This window comes from Eschrichtius robustus, chromosome 2 (assembly GCF_028021215.1).
Source record: "Eschrichtius robustus isolate mEscRob2 chromosome 2, mEscRob2.pri, whole genome shotgun sequence".
In the NCBI taxonomy this organism is placed as follows: Eukaryota; Metazoa; Chordata; class Mammalia; order Artiodactyla; family Eschrichtiidae; genus Eschrichtius; species Eschrichtius robustus.
The window spans coordinates 118,707,945-118,724,517 of NC_090825.1; the positions used below are offsets into that span (position 1 = coordinate 118,707,945).

The 16,573-nt window shown below is 50.9% G+C and overlaps 1 long non-coding RNA gene across 1 annotated transcript; it reads right to left on the bottom strand.

Annotated features, from left to right (window-relative positions):
• Positions 1 to 14,808: 14,808 nt before the first annotated feature.
• LOC137758505 (uncharacterized) lies at positions 14,809 to 16,371 on the bottom strand. The gene is made up of 3 exons (XR_011073016.1): positions 16,339 to 16,371; positions 15,421 to 15,527; positions 14,809 to 14,968 (listed from the first exon to the last, which is right to left on the bottom strand). It is a non-coding gene; the product is annotated as an uncharacterized lncRNA (long non-coding RNA).
• Positions 16,372 to 16,573: the final 202 nt, after the last annotated feature.

A 16,573-nucleotide genomic window follows, 5' to 3' on the forward strand; every position in this document is an offset into this window, starting at 1 on the left:
AGAGGTAGGGAAGAGTGTTCAAAGTGGTGGGGACAGATTGTGCAAAGGTCCTGTGGCAAGAGGGAGCGTCTCTTATTCAAGGAACTGAAGAAGCTAGTGGGATTGGAGGCTGGGGGCGGGGGCGGGGGCGGGGGTGTGTGTGGTTGTAGGCCTCAGTGAGGAGTTGGACTTGATTCTAAGAGCAGTGGAGAGACACAAATGTGTATGTGCAACGAGGGCTGACTGAAATTTGCCTCAGAAAGACACAAATACTTAGAGGGGCTGGTCCCAAAGCAGTGTTTCTGAGCTTTTGCACTTACTGCTCCCTCTGCTTGGGATGCTCTGTTCCCAGATTTTTCTGAGGTTTCAGAACTTGCCCAGCCCACCCAGCCTAAAGGAGCTCCCTCCATATGCCCGGTCACGCTCTATCCCTTTAGCTTGTCTTATTTTTTTATAGCACTTTCACAATCTGAAATTGAATTATTTCCTTTCATGTTTACTCTTGCTCTCTCCTCTCACTAGAAAGTAAGCACTGGAGGGTCAGGAGTTTTGTCTGTCTTGTCACTACCACATTGTAGCATCTGACAGTGCTAGCACATAGTAGGCCCTCAAGAGATAATAAGTGAACAAATAAATGAATTACTGAATGTATTCCAAGGTAAAAGGACCAGTGTTTACCCACAGATACACATATATAAATGCATAGGTATTTATAGGCAAATGCATATGGGCCTGCCTGACCGCCTCTCAAGGGGCCTCTTAGACAGTCCAGAGTCACGGCCTGAACAGTTCATTGCCCTGGTTCAGCTGATCAATGCCCATCCCCTCTGGCTGGACAAGGAGCTGTACAAGCACATGTGCCTCAGGTCAGCTGTTAGGTAATCAAAGATGAGGGTAGAATTTTAAGTGCCCTATGGAAGGGGCTGGAAAGAGATGGATCCATGCGGCCTGGTTGCAGTAAAGCTCCTCACAGGCTCCATCTCTTCCCACCCCCACTTCCCATTGCTCCCCACGCCCTATTCTACTGGGAGGGACTGAGCCAAGCATTGCATACGTGCTAGAACAGAGGACTTAGAATTTAGTGGGGTTTATAGGATTTAGGACTCATTGGGCAACTTCTTAAACAAGCATTTATTGACTTACTGAGTACCCACTAAGGGCCAAGCATGGCTAGGGACTGCCACAAGCATATGTAATGCTGATACAGGGCAGATTGTGAAAAATTATTTAGGTGGCAATCTTAGAATTTGAAGCTTTGGGCTCCCAGAGTACACATGGGCTGGGGGTGGGGTTAGAAGGGCAGGCACAGTTAATTCCTGGTTGGGGAGCTCTGGGATAGCTTATTGGAGTATTATTTAAAATAATGACCACGTTGACTGAGCACTTACCACATATTAGGCTCTCTTTACATGGATTTTCTCACTTAATCCTCACTATAAGCCCGTGTCTCTGGGTGTGTGCGTGCGCACGTGTACGCAATTGCTATTATTATCCCAATTACAGATGGAGAGACTAAGGCTCAGGGGTTTAAGCAACTTGTCTGACTTTTTAACAGTCAGACAGCTATTTAACAGCTATTAAGTGGCAGAGTGGATTTTCAAGCCCAAGAGGAGGGTCTAGAGCTCCTGCTCTGAGCCATAATGGTGGTCTTAGCTATGCCTGAAGCAAAGGGAGAACATGGGTGGGCAGATAGGAGAAGTCCATTCTAGGAAAGGGATGCTTGAGCAAAAGCTGGTAGGCAATGCTGCCAGGTATGTCTGTTTTTTAAAATCTCTGGTACCCTGAGATTCCAGGAGATTGAAAAAAAAATTAGCTATTCTGACTTGTTCCTCTTCCTGGCCTTTAGCATATTCGCCCCGGAATGGATTCCGATCATAAGGTGTGCTTTTCTAGTCCCCAAACAATTTTGTGCAAGAGTGGACACAGAGGTTGGGGGGGATGGTGCTACTGATGAATTGATGTTCTCCTACCCTGACTGGGGATGGGGGCCACTTGGGGACACTCTCTGGGCCAGGCTGGTCCTCTGCCCATATGCATCCCTGCCTCCTGCCTCATTTCATTCCAACCAATAGATTCGTAGCATGCAAATTTAATGAATAGGCAAAGAAATGATTGGCTCATTTTCCCCTGATGCAATAATGCCACTATTCAAGTAACTACTATGTACCCTACCCCCACCTCAATTCAGGGCATTTGATCATGTTTCTGGCAAGAATCCCCAACTCCTCTATTTCCCCTTTTCCCACTCTGAGTTAGCAAGTCACTTTAAAATGCCCGACTCATCTCCCAAGGGATGGGATGTGTGGAGGACCAGGAAGCCAGCACCCTTAGGCCCAAACCACCGTGGTCCTCCTGGGAGGCCCCATATGCCTCTGCTGGCTGTGAGTAGCATCGAATCCAGGATAACAGAGCCCATTTACTAAGAGATTTTGTGAGAATCCATGTCCAAAGGCTTCCTGAAACCAAACCCCAGCATATCGGCTGTTCCTTTCAGCCCCTAATTTAGTAATTCTATTGAGAAAAAGAGATTGTGGGGTTTTTTATTTTGTGTGATTTATTCTTTATCATATAAATAATAATAATTTACACAAAGCTCTTCCCCAAACAGAAGAGAATCTGTACATAAAAATAAACAAAAATTAAACTGAGCTGGGCCTGGTGCCCAGAAAACCAGCCAATTCCAAACACAACCAGGGGGAAAAACTCCTCTAGGTCCTGGGAGCTCTGGGGCTTTGGCTGGAATTCTGGATGGAGACTCTGGTCCGGGAAGTCATTGCCCTCCCTTCCCTTGATGCTGGGTAGGACTATGGCATCCCTGGCAGCTAACACTCATGGAGAGCCAACCAGCAGGCTCTTTGGGCTGGGAGGTGGGTGGAATTTGGACCCAAAGGAATAATCAATTTTTAAAACTCCTGGGCAGTGTTGCTTGCTGCTGGCATCCAGGGGCTGTAAGAGCTACTGTGGCTGGGAAGACGGGATATTGGCCAACGCCAAAAGTGGGTGGAAACTGCTGCCTATGCTTCCATCTTTCCTTTGTAGCTCATTAGAGGCACGGGTTGGGCAGAATATTTTCTGATCTTCTGTTCCCTTGGAGCTCTGACACCCCGCTCCCTGGAGGCTTGTTATTTCTATAGATATTGAAAGATGACAAGCAATCTCCTTGGCCATTGATTAATTTCCCTCAACAGAAACTCTGGCTGTTTGCAACTTCTCTCCCCCACCGCTTATTTCCAGAAAAGTCTCTAAGAGGGAGACTGCCTTTCCACATTCTGGCTTTGTATCTTTAGTTGAAGGAGTATACATGGCTGGAGGAGACTGTAAGCTCTCTCCCCTTGTCCCATCTCATCTCAAGGCAGGAGTTAGATTCACATCGGTCTATAAGGACACAGTCCTTTGCAGTTATGGATTTTTACATGGCAAAAGTGATGCTGAGCTGATGCTAATGTGATAATGTTGAAGATGACGTTGGCAAAGACGACAGGGAAGATCGAGAGAAAGGAGAGTGCGATAGCGATGTGGAACCTGCCCTGTGTCTAGGGCGATTATCTGGCTTAGACTGAAATGAGAAATGAGAAAATGAGAACTGGGAAGGTGGCAGTAATGGCAACAGTGATGGTGAAAGTAGGGAACAGGAAAAAGGGAAAGTGAGGGCAAATGTATTGATATGAAGCTCCAGGTGAGGAATGGCAGCATAGAGAAGGGGTGAGGAGCCCAGATCCCAGGGCCAGACATTCTGGTTTTAAATTCCAGCTAACACTTATAACACTATAACTAACACTTATAGCTTAGGTTAGTTATTCAGCCTCATTGAGTCTCAGCTTCCTCACCTGTCAAACGGGAATCGTTAATAGTACCTGTCTTGGAGGGTTGCTGGGACTACATGTAAAGTGTCAGCTCGCCGTAAACACTGTGTAAGGGTGTGCGATGTAAGGGTAGATAGGGGTTACAGCTACACCCACAGTCAGCGGCGCAGAGCACATCAGGCAGCCTGGGAAGGTTCCAAAGACCTTGGTCAGGCTCTACCCTTGTCTAGGCCTTGGTTGCCTTGTGAGTGAAAGGAGAATTGGAGTGAATAATATTCAGACCTCAAAAGTCCCCGGGGGCAGTAAAGCTTTCCGTGTGTGACCCACACATGGGAACATCCAGGCCCAGACAAGACCCTACAGGTTTGCAGGTCCAGGTGTAGACTCAGCAGGCATGCCTATCCCTGAGGTCAAACAGAGGCAGATGCTGGGGCAGGTTGGACCAGCCTCCTTTCAGGGGGGAGTGAAAGGTGAGAGGTCAGCTCCTGCCTTGTGGAGGCGGGGGCTCCAGCTGCCCCTCGCTCCAAGGCAGCTTCGAGGCTCCAAAGTACAGCTCTGATCGGGCTGTGCTGCAGATTTCAGTTATCCTGTGATGGACGTGAGGTTTCCCTAACGGAAGCAGCCCTTCCCAGTTCTGCCCCGTGTTCATATTCTCCACCAGTCTCTCCCTCCCCCTAGGGTCGGAGGACAGAAATGGGAAGCAGAGGTCACTCATGCACAGCGCCTGATGAAATCTTTACAGACTCCTCTTGTTGGGCCCGCCCTCAGAAGGTCAGAGCCCTCTAACGTCTCCAGAACCAACAGGTGGCTCAGAGACTGCAGGGGAGAATCAGCCGCAGGAAGTTCTCCCTCATCCCTGCCCCAGAGGGAGCCCCTACTTCCAGCTCATGGGTCCCTGACAGTCAGGTCTAGGGGAGTGGGCTTGACCTTCCATGTCCAGGAGCCTTCGCCAGTCCCTCCCTCTCCCCACCATCAGCCACTCACCCTCCTGCAGGAGGGAGAAGAGCCCTGCCATGTCCTGAGTTCCAGTCCTGGCACCGTCACTCATATCATGGTCTACGGTCCTGGCATGAGTTGCATCCAGGAGCCAGGCCTGCATGGTGGGGACTGCCCTCCAGCCTACCCCTTGGCTCAGTGGCCTTCAGGATGTGTGTATATCTGCATTTGGTTGGTGCTTAGAAGACAAAGTACAAATACTGATACTAATCCACCTATTGAGCTCCGACTATGTGTCGGGCTTTACACTAGATGTTCCTCATGCATCATCTCGCCGACTCCTCATTTACAGATGAGAATGCAGACTCAGAGAGGTTAGGTCACTTGCTCAAGGTCACACAGAAAGCATCACAGACCTCCTGATGCCAAAGTGTGCTCCTACCACTAAGCTATGCGCCACCCGCCTGCACAGACATGAGGTCCCCCTCCTGACACTGAGTAAGCAGGGTGCACTGAGGACAGCGTGAAGAGCTGAGGGGTGGCCACTGTTTGGCCTCAGATCCACCTGTCCACCCATGATCATGTGCACCTGAGACTGTCCAGGGAGCCTCCCAGGAAAGCTGGAGCAGAGCCCAGGGCTGCCCAGACAGCTCAAGGAGGCCACCAGGTCTCTGCTGAATCAGCAAACCCTCCTCAATAGACCCTCACCATGAGAACTCCCCCAATACCTCTCCCCAACCCCTGCCCATCAAGGTGGCCCTCTGACCTGTCTTGTCCCTGTTCCTCCTCCTATCTCCAGAATGTTCCCTGCAGCACCCCCAGGCTCCCCTCCTCCTGTAGCCATGGCCCCGTGTCTGGTTAGACCAGTCCAGCCTGCAAATCTGCCAGTTGGGCTTCTCTTCGGGGGTCACAGCTTCTGAGGCATCTCTGCATCTTGCCTGTCCTTCTATAAATCACACGAGGATTGCTCCCCCCCGGCTCCTCCCTGCAACTTCTCCCCACTCACCAGCTACACAATGCAGGCAGGGGAAGGGGGTGCACTGGCAGAAACCAGCTTGTTTCTGAGGCTGGAAAACAGAACTGTAGGAAATTAACAGGCTGAGAAATGTCTGCTGGGCTCGCGTTTGTTTTGCACCCTCAGTCTTTCTGCAGCTCCCTCCTCCTGCCCCTGCCACCTCGATCTGGCTCCCCCACTTCCACCACTCAGCATGGGTGCCTGGGGTTTGGGGGTTATGCATCTGGGGCCTTGCAGGAAGGTACATCTTGGTGTGGGTGTGTGTGTTCCTGCATGTGTGTTTCTGTGTGTGTGTTTAGGGATGGCAGACCTGCCCCTCCTTCTCAGGCAGCTTAGCCAGAAATGCCCACGGCAGAGACAATTGTGCGGGTGGGAATGCTGAGCGCAGACCGGCGGAGCCCGCGGGCAGGCAGAGAAGCACCACACAAGAAATTGATTCCATTAAAAAGTAATCTTAAATTTAATAAAAGTTATGATTTGATTATAGCCACAGAAGCTACAGGCGAGAGGGAAGGGGGGTTGGAGTCTAGTGATGGATAAACAGAAAGAAAAAAAAAAGGGAGGGGGGATGGGGAGGAGAGAAAGATGCTTAGGTTTGGATGGATGAGAGGATGGAAAGACCTGGGGGTGGGGAATGAGACGATTTTCTCTCCCTCAGATGGAAGAAGAAAAGCCTATGGCTGGTTTCCAAAGAGGAAGCAGAGTGAGGAGTGAATGAAGAGATTCAAGGAGCTCTCAGGAGATGCAGTAGTTGGAGGAGGTTGGGGGCAGGGAGGCCAGGCCTGGGACAGGTGGGTATGCAAGAGGGAGGGCCCTGAGCCCTGGGAAGTAGGCGAGGAGCACAGAGCACCAATTTAGCAGTCAGAAAGGCAGTCCTGGGTTTAGATCCCTTGTCAGCCTCTTCCTTGCAGCGTGACTTAACCTTCAGACCCTCAGTTTCCTCCTCTGCTAAATGTGCCCGCAGAGGTAGCACCTACCTCTCAAGGTGGTCATGAGGATGAATAAAAGTTTGCAGGTGCAGTATCCAGCGTCTCCTAGGTGCCCAATGAAGGATAGTTCCCTTCCCATCCCTCCTGCACTGGGGGTCCTCACCCCAGCTCTGGCCCCTTCCATTTATTTGACAAGCACTGGTCCCTCCCATTTATTTGACAAGCAGTGTGGTCAACCCTAGTCCTCTCTTTCACTCTTCTTGCAGCGGTGGGGACTGAGTGGGCTTCATCTCCCATCTCAATGAGGAGAGTTGGTTTTCCTGGGTGGAGTCTCATACTTTGTCCTTTGCCCATCTCTCTAGAGCACAAATAGGGTATGGGCACTGAGGAAAGCTACTCACTCTAGGATCCACTTCCGCAATGCACTAAGGGATCATCTGGAGGACACATTTCCCTGCCTACCCTCACCCCTGACCCTGCGTTTCCACCTGCCCAATTCAGCCCAGAATCATGCTTAGAGCCAAAACCCTCCCAACCCCTGAGAAGTGCCCCTTGGGTGAGACTGCTCAGGCGCAGCCCTCAGCGACCATAATCAGTTCCTGTTATGCACAGCATTTGGCTCTCATGCAAGCCTCCTGTTAGCTCCTTCCAACAAGCTTGGGCCCTGTCTCTGGGCCAGGCGGAGGGAGTCAGGGACCTGCAGGGTCAGCACCAGCACCGGTGAGTGGGGCCTGGGCAGAAAGCCAGATCATCACTGGGAGATGCTAAGTGAGGTGAGAGCCAGGGACCTCAGCTACCGGGGAATCCAGGAATTGGGAACCAGGAAATAGAGTCACGGTCACAGGAGTCTCCAGGAGACACAAGAAATCATTCTGGGGATAATGTGACCAGTTCTGCTCAGTCGTCTCCTCCCCTTCCAGGCTTTTTTAGCAAAGTAGCTCCACTTGAATTGGCTCTCACCCTCTGGCATAAAGACACCTGCTGGTCGGAGACACCGAGGGAGATAGGACTGATGGTATTAGCGTCTCCACTTTACTGATGAAGAAACTGAGGTCAGGGCTTCCCTGGTGGCGCAGTGGTCGAGAATCTGCCTGCCAATGCAGGGGACACGGGTTCGAGCCCTGGTCTGGGAAGATCCCACATGCCGCGGAGCAACTAGGCCTGTGAGCCACAACTACTGAGCCTGCGCGTCTGGAGCTTGTGCTCCGCAACAAGAGAGACCGCTATAGTAAGAGGCCCGCGCACTGCGATGAAGAGTGGCCCCCGCTTGCTGCAACTAGAGAAAGCCCTCGAACAGAAACAAAGACCCAACACAGCCAAAAATAAATAAATAAAAAATAATAATAATAAATAAAAATAAAGGAATTCCTTTAAAAAAAAAAAATTGAGGTCAGAAAGGGTAAGCTATTTCCCCCAGACCACACAGCTTGCAATAGATGGATCTGGGACTGGAAACCAAGTGCTCAGACTCCAGTTACAGAGCACTTCCTTACCAGGTCCCCACAGCCTCCCGGACCAAGCCATCACTCATTCTGGCTACAGCTATAGAGCCGTCATCACCATGGCTGCCACCACACTGTGCGCTCTGCCTCTTTTAGCTCAGTCGCCACCGTGGTCCCCACCGCAGCAGCCTCTGGGCTCACACACTCATCCTCGTCCAGGAAGGGCAGCCCAGTCTTGGATTCTCACATCCCATGTGGTCTCCAGGAGGAAGAAACCATAGCCCTGAAGGTCAGGGGAGGGTGCACAGCAACCTGTAGCTGAGGGGCCCTGAGCATTGCCAGGGATCCGACTGGGCCTGCGGACACAATCTGGCCATTACCCTCAAAGAATGGCCACACCCGCCAGCTTTCCGGACCCCTTCACAGGACCACCCTGCCCCTGAACCGTGGCAGACGGGCCAGTTCCTGGGCCAGGATCTCCAGCAGGGCAGCCCTGCCGCTTTCCTCACCCACCACACGTCGGCTCTTCAAGACAGAGATCTTACCCTGCTACTCAACCTTAGTCTTGTCTGCTGCGCGTGTTCTTGTTTCATTCTCTGTACCGAGAGCAATCCAGCCACTCCCTATGATAAAATCCAGCCGTCCCACTCTTTTTCTTCCATGAGAACATGGAGGGCAATGGGTGGGGTGAAGGGATCATTTAGCGAAAGGTTCTCCAGGAGATGGCCCCCAGGCTGTGTTCTCCAAAGCAAATCCTTACACTTTACTTGAAATCGTCCCTAGCTCCCAGAATTGCCTGGGTGATCTTTAGAAGGAGCCACTGTGGAGTCCTCACTCTGTCCTGACACTCCTAATAAATCACCTTCCCCAGCCTCTCCCCAGAGGTGGCCTCCCACGATGAATGCAGAAGGGGGTCCAGGCAGGAAAAAGGTACTAACCTCAGCCAAGAGCCTACTCTGTGCCAGCCTCATGCTAGAGGCTTGGCCTATAGGAAGCCAGTTGATCCTTGCAACAGCCTGTGAGGCAACGCTTATGGTCCCCCACTTTGCAGTTAAGGAAGCAGAAGCTCAGATAGGTTAAGTGACTTATCCAGGGTCACACAGGAAGAAGATGGGAGAGCCAGGGTTTGAACCTGAACACATCTGACTTGAAAGCTCATGCTCTTTCCACCCCAGGTGCCTTTCATCTCTGGTTCAGCCCCAGGGATGGCTCCTTCACAGGAAAAAGGTCTCCGCTCCAACTTGGCAGTATCTTTCAGAACGAAAAATTCACACACACTTTGAGCCAGCAATCTCTCTTCTAGGAATGAATCCTCAAGAAACACTCATACGTGTGCACAAAGTTTATTAGGTGTTCACTGCACAAAATGTATTAGATGTTCTTGTTTGCAACAGTAAAAAATAAAAGTCAGATACAACCTCAATGTCCATCAATAAGGGGGTGGATAAATAAACAGAATTACCATGCTGCTGTAAGAAATGATGGGGCGGACCTTAACTGCAAAGCATGGAAAGTTCTCTAAAACATAGAGTTAACAGGGGGAATGACAACTTCTTGAACATTGTATGTATTTTTATATATTGAATTTTATAGGTACACATCTACATATATGTATTTTGTTTATGTCTTTTTTTTTTAAAGCATTGATTGTTTCCCAGTGAGGGGAAGTGGGAGAGGTGGGGAAGAGTAAAGAGAGAAATAACTCCCAGGCACCAGGCACCAGACCCTCCACCCTCTCTGTCTTTCTTTAGGGCCGTGTCCTCCCTCTCACCCCTGAGAGGCAGACATCGGTGTGTCTGGGACAAGGGAAGGGAGTTTCTTATCAGCGCAGGGCATGACTTCCTCCCACCATGCCCATCCCCACCTGGCACCTCCTGCAAGCAGCACAGAGGAGGCCTGAGGTTGGTGGTCCCCAGGAGGTCATCTCATTAGGTTATAATCAATGGGGTTCCAGCACATCGTGCCGCTACAGCAAGGAAAGTTGTGGTCACCTTCCCTGGGTTGCTGCATGTGTGACGTGTCGGAGCTGAGCAACCTGGACTGTGGATGAGTCAAGCTTGTGACTTAGTTCCTCCTTCAGTCTCTCTTGTTTATCACTAAGTTTAGCATCCTGTAAATCAGATAAAATCTGGGGACTTCTGATAAGGAATGGATTGGGGAGGGGGGTAATGCTGAGCTCACGTGATAAGCGGGGATTGGTTGAATGTTTTCATTTGTCTTTAAAGATCTGTCTTGGAATGAGGCTTGCGTCATAAGAGCTATAGGGACGTCCGTTGCAACTGGCTGTTGACTGTCAAGATAAACTCCAACTGACCGTGCCTTCCTCCCCACCCTCTGTCGACCCACACCCTGTGCAGGCTGGGGGCTCGGGTGGACTTTGGTCAGTACACAGATAGCTTATGTAGCAGGAAAAAAACTTTCACCCCACCTCAGATTAATCCACCTGCAGAATCATCTTTGGCTGTGTGTTCCCTCCAATAAATTCTGGTATTCCTGTTTCACTGTTGAATGTCAGTTCAGTGATCCTAATGGACCAGCCCTCCCACTCCCACACTTTCCTATCAGACCTGGTCCTCACCCCTGCAATTGTCTCTGTCTCTGGGTGGTCTTTCTCTCCTTCTGTTTCTCTAAGCTGCTTTAGAGTCTCTTGGATGCAAATCCAACGCAAACTGGCTTAAGTTTTTTTTGCTCACATAACTGAAAAGTCTAAGGTTAGTCTTCAGGTATAGCTGGATCCAGGCACTCAGACGATGTCATCTGGCATCTGTCTCTCCTTTCCTTTGTGTTGGCTTTACTCTCTGGTAGCCACTCCATAAGTGTTTTAAGCAGCGCCAGGCTTAAACCTACCAACGTGACAAACCCAATGGAAAAAAAGTACTCCTTTTCCAGTTGTTCCACAAAACATCCAGTGCTGACCTTATGGGATCAACTGTTATCGAGACTTGTGATCCAGGGTTGGAAGGCACAGATGGGCCAGCTCCAGTCATATGGCACCCTGAGATCTTGGGTACGGTCAGGTTTATTCAGCACTTTCTAAACCACATGGACAGAGGTAGGGAAGGGGTGGTTCCCTAGGGAAAATATGGGAGTGCTAGCAGCAGAAGGGAGATGGAAAGTGGGATGCAAATCAGCGTGACACTGACTTGGGGGAGGTCTTCACTTCTCTGGGTGTTAGTTTCCTTTTGTGAAAAACTGGGTATGATGTTGGATCTGATTCTCTGCTCTTGGACCGCTTCATAGCCTGGGTTGTTTTCAGAGCCTTGGGAGGTGATCTGCATGAAAGCACCTCCCAGATCTTTCAGTGTTACCACCATTCTCACCACTCCCTTCCCCATTTCTTCTCCTGGTGGAGACTCTGTTGTACAGAGCAGTACAGGGAAGAAAAAAAGAGAAAGGAAAAGATAGGCTGGGAAAGGAAGAGAAGGGAAAAGCAACAGAGACAGGGAGGGAGGCAGAAGTTCAATAGCAAACCTCTGAGGCTGTGCTGATGCTGGGCACCTCAGCCCACCTCCCTGCCCCTCCACGGCCCACATCCCCCAGCCTGGAAGTGGTACGTCATGGCTTAGCTGTGCCAGCACCTTGGCCGGGCTAGGCTCCAAGCCCCCACTGCTTTGTCAGGGTATCATTATCCCCATTCTGCAGCTCTTGTCACCTGGAGGTTCTTTCTTCTCCTCTGGCTCACATACCAAACCTGCACAGGTCCCTGTGTGCTTGCCTCCTAATTGCCATCTTCTCCAAGGCCCTCTCCATTGTGGCATAGTCAGTGCCTTTGCTCCTATGGGAACCATCCCTGCCTCAAGACCATTCCCCCCTCCTTTTGCCTCACTCTGACTGTGTTCTCTACTCTTTGTCTAGAGAGAGCCAAGGCCTCTGCTCCAGGGAGCCTCCTTGTCCTCCCTAGGTGGGAGGCCAGAGGTCAGAGGAGGTACAACCAGGGTGCTGGACATATCCGGTCAACTGATCACCTAGTGAGAACTGAGCACTCACCCAGTGTCTGGTCTACGATGCATCCACAGTCTTCTTCACAGCTTCAAGTTGGCTGCTCCTTTACTGGTTATTGCATACTGAGAACGCTCTTTCCCTGGGTCCCTTGTCTTTGTCTAGGATGTGTGTGCAACCTTCACTTGGGTTTTAGGAGACAGCAAGGGCCCTGAGATTTGCTCCAATGTATAATCCTTGGACAAGTCTCTTCCCCTCTGGGCTTCTCAGCTGCTCCAGAATGAAGAGGTCGAAACTAGATCAGGGATGTAAATTCTGGCACGCATGCTACCATTTCTAATCCAGTGCCCATGGCAGACATTGCTAATCAATAACGACAATTTCTTCTCAGGACACACTCCAGGCAGCTGCTATTCATCATTCAGCATTAGCTCATGACTTGAAACTCCTTTGCCACTCCTGGACTTGTTGATCCCTAAGGGCCTTTCCAACACTGACAGTCAAGGATTCTTTTGGCCTGGTTGAATCAATATCACTTCCCTCATTTCCCATTTCTCCCTCCAGCTCATTCTTTTGATCATCCCATTCCTCTCTCTCCCATCTTGCCTTATGCCTAACTTCCTGCTGCTGAGTCCATGTATACCCTAGATGATGTCTGGGTCTCCAAGGTTCTGTTTACTGTCATTCAACTTCAGGCTCTTTGAAAGTTACATTTTCCAGGCAGTCACACTTACACATGTTGGGCGGTTCAGTGCCATTGGCTTGGGGGAGGGAAGCAATGATAGGGACACCACAGACAATCAGAGGAGGAGCAGGAGTGATGTGACCAGAGAAGTATTAAGAAAGAGATAACAGGGTGGGCAAACAGAGGGGCTAGAGTTAAATGCATGTCTCAAGGCCATACCGGTAGGAGTGGTGAGGGGGAGTTTGCATGGAATGTATCCTGGATCCCCAAGGTCACAGTAGGAGGGAGGATCAGGTAGGACCTAAAAGCTAAGGACAAACAGAACATATAAATTAGTAGCTCAGCTGACAAACAGGAGAAGGGAAAGGGGATTCTTTGGTGGGGAGGAGCTATCAAGAATTACAATTATGACGTGGTATTTTAGTGGGTGCTTTATGAGCATAAAAGCATCCCTTAATTATTGATCAGAAGAGTTTGACACAGGAAGGTGAGTGCTGGCCAGCAGCCAACTAGAGGGTTAAAGCAAAGCCTGACCCAAGTTGCAGGACATTCCCATTAGAACTGCTTGGAGGGACTTCCCTGGCAGTCCAGTGGTTAAGACTTCGACTTCCAATGCAGAGGGTGCAGGTTCAATCTCTGGTCAGGGATCTAAGATCCCACATGCCTTGTGGCCAAAAAAATAAAAAATCCAAAACATAAGACAGAAGCAATGTTGTAACAAATTCAATAAAGACTTTAAAACTGGTCCACATCAAAAAACTCTTTAAAAAAAAAAAGAACTGCTTGGAGCATTTTTGGAATTTCAGGAAATGCTGCCAACTTTACCCAAGGGGCCTGTGTACTTGTGGGACATGCATAAGGGCCAATCAGCCAGGAGCAGAGTGACTACAAGAAAGCCACTTATCTGTAGGCCTGGGTTCAAATCCCACCTCAAGCACTTACTAACTATGAGACTTTTGCCTCAGTTTTCTCATCTGTAAGATGAGGAGGAGTAGCATGTAACTTATAGGTCGTTGCAAATATTAAATGTCTGAGAAGTGCTCAGCACAGGGTCAGGCTTGTGATTGATAATAACTGGTAGCTGGTAATGCGAGCATTATTATTACCATTGGTGATGCATCTCAGGGGTCCCATGAGTGACCCCCCAATCTACTCACTGTACATATGCCGGGTGCTGGCCTAAGTGTTTACCTGTGTTACTAACTTTAATGGTGGGATTCTCCCAGGCATAGGCACACCATCGAATTTCCATGTGACAGATACATTTTGTCTAAACCCAAAAGGCTGCAATTCAGAATGCCTGCTCTCGGGTGGGGATCGTGTGCTGTATAGGAAGAGCTGGACAGCTCCCTTTGGGCCTGAGAGGAGGGGCTAATTCTTTTTAGGATGCAAAAGCCAGATGTGGGGAAGAGCACCAAGGCCAGGCAACAGGCTGGGAAAGGGTCCCAAGATGCCGACCAGAGAGAGGGGCAGCTTCTCTAGTCAGTCTTTGTCTCTTTCACTGTTATGCTGTGGGCGGGCCCTGCTGAGGCTGCCAGCCCCGCCCAGCCTCCCGCTGGCTGAAGGAGATGTAAGGCCAGCGGGGCTTGTGAGGCTGCTGCAGGAGCCTGCCAGGCTGGGGTTAGCAAGGGTCAGTCGGCTGTCGGGATGCCATTTACTAGTGTGACCTAGGGCTAGGGTCAGCTCTGTGAGCAGTCCGTGCCTCAGTTTACTCGCCAATAAGTTAGGGGTGGGGACTTCCCTTGTGGTCCAGTGGTTAAGAATCCGCACTTCCACTGCAGGGGACATGGGTTCGATCCTTGGTCTAAGATCCCACATGCCACGTGGTGAGGCCGAAAATTTTTTAAAATTGTAAAAAGTTAAAGTTACAAAAAAATAAAAAATAAGTAAATTAGGGATGATAAAAATAGGCTCCTGAGGGGACTGAGAATGAAGCACATGTAGTATTTAGCCCAGGTCCGATACACAGTAAGTGTTTAAAAAAATGTTAGCTATTACTCTTCCAATTATTACTATCGTTCGTGAGGTCCCCAAATGTACCAGGATTGGGCAGTTACACAAATTCCAGCCAGAAAGTCCATCAGGCCCAGTGTGGGACTGAATCTTATCAAAGTCCAGCACGATTTGGTCCCAGTCCTTCTGCCACCCTGTGGACGCAGCCTGGGTCAGCCACAGAGGGTCTGGAGTCTCCCTTCCGGCCAGTGAGAAGCCCCCTTTCCCATGGCCATCTGATCACACAGCTGGGAAAGACAAGGGGATCTTAGATGGTGCCACTCCTGAACCTCTTTGGCCTCTGTCATGGCCAGGGTCCAGGAGGAGGCAGAGGGATGGGGAACAGATGTCTCTGAACAGCGCTGCCCAAAGTGGCCATCCTGCCCATTCCTGGGAAGCAGAGCAGGGGATAGGGCCCGAACCTGCTGGGATTTCCCTGGATTTCAGTTCTGACTCTGGCTGTACGGGGCTGGCCATGGGGGAAAGGAGCCCCCCACCTCGCCCAGCAATTGCTGAGGAAGTAGGAGAGGAGCAATTGTTCATGATGACAGACAGGGGAGGCCACAGGGAGACCCAGACCCTCTCTGTTAGGGACCTTAGCTCAAGAGCCCCGCCCAGGAGAGTGTTCTCCCTCTTCCTGTGCCCATCCTCCACTCCTGCCTTCTTTCTCATCAGGAACAGGCTGCGTTCCTGTGTTTACCTGGGAGGGTGGAAGCTGCTGTGTCTAGGTATTTCTCTGGACACGATCCTTTCTTGTCCCCACCCGGCGGATGCCTGGGCTGGATTGTGTATTTCCGGAGTTGCCTACTAGAAACGCAGGCTTTTATTTTTAGAAGATTACAAATGCAGGGGGCTGGGAAGAAAGGCCTGGGGGCCCAGAGCCGGGGTGGGGGAGAAACTCAGGGGTCTGAATATGGTGACTCTGGAACGGGAGTGGAGGGAGGCATGAAGGGGAATAAGTGAGATGGTGGGAAAAGCGAGGTGAGGAAGTAGGGGGGATCCCACTCTCCCAGCACCCTGAGCAGGGATCAGAGTCTTTACCCAGTTAGGCTGGGGAGGGCGGGAGGGGGGAGGGGGAAGGGTCAAGGGTCACCTCTCCGGCATGTAGCTGGATCCCCAGGGAGGCTGAGGAGCCTGGGAAAGAGGCTGAGCAAGCTGCTCCCCTCCCCACTCCCCGAGGCCTTGGGGACTGGGAGAGCAGCTTCCTGCACCGGCAGCTCCTCAGTCCCCTGGGGCTGGGGACGTCTTAACCCTTCTGGTGCCGGTATCGGGGAAGGCAGAGAGCAACACAGACGTGCACCCATGTCCTCCTGGGCGTGGCTCAAACGCTGTGCCCCACACTGGTGTGTGCCTTCCTCATGCTGTCCTTCTTAACACATCCCCGGGTCCCACCCCCAAAGCCCCAGATGGCCTGAAGCGGCAAGAATTCAGCTGATTCCCTCCCCCCAGAGCACAGAGAGAGGGAAATGGGGGCACTTCCCCCCCAAGGATGGTTGGCACAGCATCTGTTCCTTCCCTGGTGGGTGTGAGGGGATGTCAGACAGGACTTAGAGCTCAGAAGATTAGGAAGTCCCCATCCTGCTATGAATGGGAGGCCCCGGGCTGAGGGGAAACTCACCTTAGAGTCCGGAGCCCTGGTTTGCATGCCCATATCTGTGTGACCTTGGGGAGTTACTTAACTCCCTGGGCTTCAGATGCAGCCTCTGAAAAACATGAGGATATCAGACCAGAGATGATCTGGTGCCGTAAGGGGCAGACCCTTCTCTTGGCCCTTCATTCCTTGGAGTCCCCTGGCCAACGCAGCCCCATGTCCCCAGACACTGAACTTCAGGGCTTTCCTCTCCACCTGCTCC